Source organism: Aquarana catesbeiana, linkage group LG03 (assembly GCF_042186555.1).
Source record: "Aquarana catesbeiana isolate 2022-GZ linkage group LG03, ASM4218655v1, whole genome shotgun sequence".
Taxonomy (NCBI): domain Eukaryota; kingdom Metazoa; phylum Chordata; class Amphibia; order Anura; family Ranidae; genus Aquarana; species Aquarana catesbeiana.
Window position 1 is genome coordinate 980,031 of NC_133326.1, and position 4,297 is coordinate 984,327.

The following is a 4,297-nucleotide window of genomic DNA, read 5'->3' on the forward strand; positions in this document are numbered from 1 at the left end:
GGAAATTAATGACTTTCTTTGTGAATATTATAAAATGTAATTGTAGGAAAAGTAATTAAATGGAGGAGAGAAAATGAAATTATTCTAATATTACAATCAGAGATATTACCGGAGAGTTCATTCCGGAATCTTCCTCTTCATTCCGGCTGGAGTTCATAAAAGTTTTAGTAGAGAGATAATGGAAGGAAGAGAATTATCCATCGGAATGCAGAGTGAAATCATCTAACGTTTCCTGAGCCGAGCGTTAGATGGAGAATCGGAATGTTCTGTTTCCTGAACCCGCCAATGGCGTTCTCAGTCCCGGAATAACGGGTCAATATCAGGATTGTTCTTCCTGAGCTCCACAATGAGGATTATATAGCAATAAAAGTCACATCAATCCTGAGGGAAGGCAGGCAGAGGACATCGACTATTACATCCAATCTTCATCTCCTCCATCCAGTCTTCATCTCCTCCATGTAGTCTTCATCTTTTCCATCCAATCTTCATCTTTTCCATCCAATCTTCATCTCCTCGATGTAGTCCTCCATGTAATCTTCATCTCCTCCATGTAGTCTTCATCTTTTCCATCCAATCTTCATCTCCTCCATGTAATCTTCATCTCCTCCATGTAATGTTCATCTCCTCCATGTAATCTTCATCTCCTCCATGTAATCTTCATCTCCTCCATCCTGTGTTCATCTCCCCGATGTAGTCCTCCATGTAATCTTCATCTCCTCCATGTAGTCTTCATCTCTTCCATCCAATCTTCGTCTCCTCCATCCAATCTTCATCTCCTCCATCCAATCTTCATATCCTCCATGTAATCTCCGTCTCCTCCATCCAATCTTCATCTCCTCCATCCAATCTTCATCTCCTCCATCCAATCTTCATCTCCTCCATGTAATCTCCTTCTCCTCCATCCAATCTTCATCTCCTCCATCCAATCTTCATCTCCTCCATGTAATCTCCTTCTCCTCCATCCAATCTCTGTCTCCTCCATCCAATCTTCATCTCCTCCATGTAATCTCCATCTCCTCCATCCAGTCTTCATCTCCTCCATCCAATCTTCATTTCCTCCATGTAATCTCCTTCTCCTCCATCCAATCTCTGTCTCCTCCATCCAATCTTCATCTCCTCCATCCAATCTTCATCTCCTCCATCCAATCTTCATCTCCTCCATGTAATCTCCGTCTCCTCCATCCAATCTTCATCTCCTCCATGTAATCTTCGTCTTCTCCATCCAATCTTCATCTCCTCCATGTAATCTCCGTCTCCTCTATCCAATCTTCATCTCCTCCATCCAATCTTCATCTCCTCCATGTAATCTCCGTCTCCTCCATCCAATCTTCATCTCCTCCATGTAATCTCCATCTCCTCCATCCAATCTTCATCTCCTCCATGTAATCTCCGTCTCCTCCATCCAATCTTCATCTCCTCCATGTAATCTTCATCTCCTCCATGTAATCTCCGTCTCCTCCATCCAATCTTCATCTCCTCCATGTAATCTTCATCTCCTCCATGTAATCTTCATCTCCTCCATGTAATCTTCATCTCCTCCATGTAATCTCCGTCTCCTCCATCCAATCTTCATCTCCTCCATGTAATCTTCATCTCCTCCATGTAATCTTCATCTCCTCCATGTAATCTCCGTCTCCTCCATGTAATCTCAGTCTCCTCCATGTAATCTCCGTCTCCTCCATGTAATCTCAGTCTCCTCCATGTAATCTCAGTCTCCTTCATGTAATCTTAATCTCCTCAATGCAATGTTTATCTCTTCCATCCAATCTCTGTCTCTAAAATAAACCAAATTGGAGGAAACAAAACCATTGGCCACCACCAGAAGAGTCTGAAAGGAATCTGAAACAAAGTAACACCTTCATCATTAAAGAGGAACTTCACTCCTCCATCACCAGGAACTGTGTGTGATCCTCATCCTGCCCTCATTAGTACATAGAGAAGAAGGGAGATTATATTTGCTTGTTTTACACTTTTTGCTACATTTCTGAAAGTGATACTAAACATGTGCCGTGTAATGTACATTCTCCTATCTCTGTATGGGGGTGACGGCTCTGTAATTATTGTAATTAAAAAAAACATCAAAGTCCCTTTTTCCTAATGGATATCCATCTGTCACATGACCTGGCTCTCTCCCAGCCTGTCTGCAGGGAAACATAAGCAGGAGGAGCTTCTTGTCCTCTGCCTCTGGTAACATGTTCATCCTTTGGAATAAAGAGTAAAAATAAATAAAATCAATAAACTGTTTTAACCACTTTCCGGCCGGTCTATAGCAGAATGACGGCCGGGCGGTGGTTCAGTTATCCTGACTGGGCATCATATGACGTCCAGCAGGATAACAGCCGCCGTGTGCCCGTGGGGGCGCGCATCGTGGCGATCGGTGGTGTGGTGTGTTAGTTTGACACAGCGATCTCGGTAAAGAGCCTCTGGCGGAGGCTCTGTACCACGTGATCAGCCGTGTCCAATCACGGCTGATCACGATGTAAACAGGAAGAGTCATTGATCGGCTTTTCCTCACTCGCGTCTGACAGACGTGAGTAGAGGAGAGCTGATCGGCGGCTCTCCTGACAGGGTGGGGGGTCTGTGCTGATTGTTTATCAGCGCAGCCCCCCTCAGATGCCCACACTGGACCACCAGGAAGCCCCAGGACCACCAGGGAAGCCCACCGCATGTGGATGGCCAGGTACATAACCCATGACAATCCACATGTGAAAAAATATGCCCAAAATATGCCAATCGGTGCCCACAAATGGGCACTGACTGGCACCTCTGTGGCACATTACAAAACAGGGATGTCCAGCAATGCCACCCATCAGTGTCATCAGTGCCACCTATCAGTGCCCATCAGTGCCACCCATAAGTACCCATCAGTACCGCCTATGAGTTCTCATCAGTGCCGCCTATGAGTGCCCATCAGTGCTGCCTATGAGTGCCCATCAGTGCCGCCTATGAGTGCCCATCAGTGCTGCCTATGAGTGCCCATCAGTGCCGCCTATGAGTGCCCATCAGTGCTGCCTATGAGTGCCCATCAGTGCCGCCTATGAGTGCCCATCAGTGCTGCCTATGAGTGCCCATCAGTGCCGCCTATGAGTGCCCATCAGTGCCGCCTATGAGTGCCCATCAGTGCTTCCTATGAGTGCCCATCAGTGCCGCCTATGAGTGCCCATCAGTGCCGCCTATGAGTGCCCATCAGTGCTGCCTATGAGTGCCACCTAAATTGCGACAGCGCTGAAAGCTGAAAATTGGTCTGGGCAGGAAAGTGCCTGGTACCGAAGTGGTTAAATTGTCATACAAATATATATATTTATACTTTTATGGCAATATCATGGTGTGGACGAATTTCTCTGCCACGCCCCTCCAGCCTGTGTCTTAGAATAAGAGGGAGGTGAAGCCTCCATCAATCTACATGTAATATCCCCCCCCATTGTGTTTAGCTGGTTAGTGGGCATGGAGCAGGAGGGAGGGAGTGGCCAGTCATTGTGTATACGCCCACATGTGTGACTCTATAGTCACATGGGCTGCTCAGATGTGATAGGGAGGAAATGGTCAGCATAGAAACTCACTGAGAACTGAGCATGTGCAGAGCTGCCAACACTGCTCTGAAAAATCTCCAAATGCATTGAGGACATGGACAGGAGGGGGAAATAGAGAGCAACGGGATCAGCCAGGATTTTTGCAGAATACAGAAAAGGAATCTCATAGTGATGAGTGAGAATGACCAGCATGGAATACGCCATTTATTCATCATTTTTTATGGTGTGGGTTTAGTGACACTTTAAAGGGGTTGTAAAGGTAAAAGTTCTCTCACATTAATGCATTCTATGCATTAAGGTGAAAAAACATCCAACAATACCGGTCCCCCCCCAGCCCCCCCGTTTTACTTACCTGACCCCTCGAAAGTCCCGCGCTCGCCCTCGTCATCCTCTTCGCCGCTCAGCCTGGCCGTTGAATGCTTACAGTGGATTGATTGAAAGCAGCGCAGCCATTGGCTCGCGGTGCTGTCAATCACATCCAATGATGTGGCGTGCCGGGGGGGCGGGGCCGAGTGATACAGTGAGCGGCTATATCACAGGAGCGCGCCCGCAAGCACTCAACACCATGCGAGGAAACTCACATGAAAATGTTGAGTCCTTGCGGGGGGGGGGGGGCCGAGACAGCCGCCGAGGGACCCCAGAAGACCAGGTTCGGGGCCACTCTGTGCAGAACGAGCTGCACAGAGGAGGTAAGTATAACATGTTTGTTATTTAAAAAAAAATATATATATATATCTTTAGTGATCCTTTAAGTGTCTTCCTGGTTT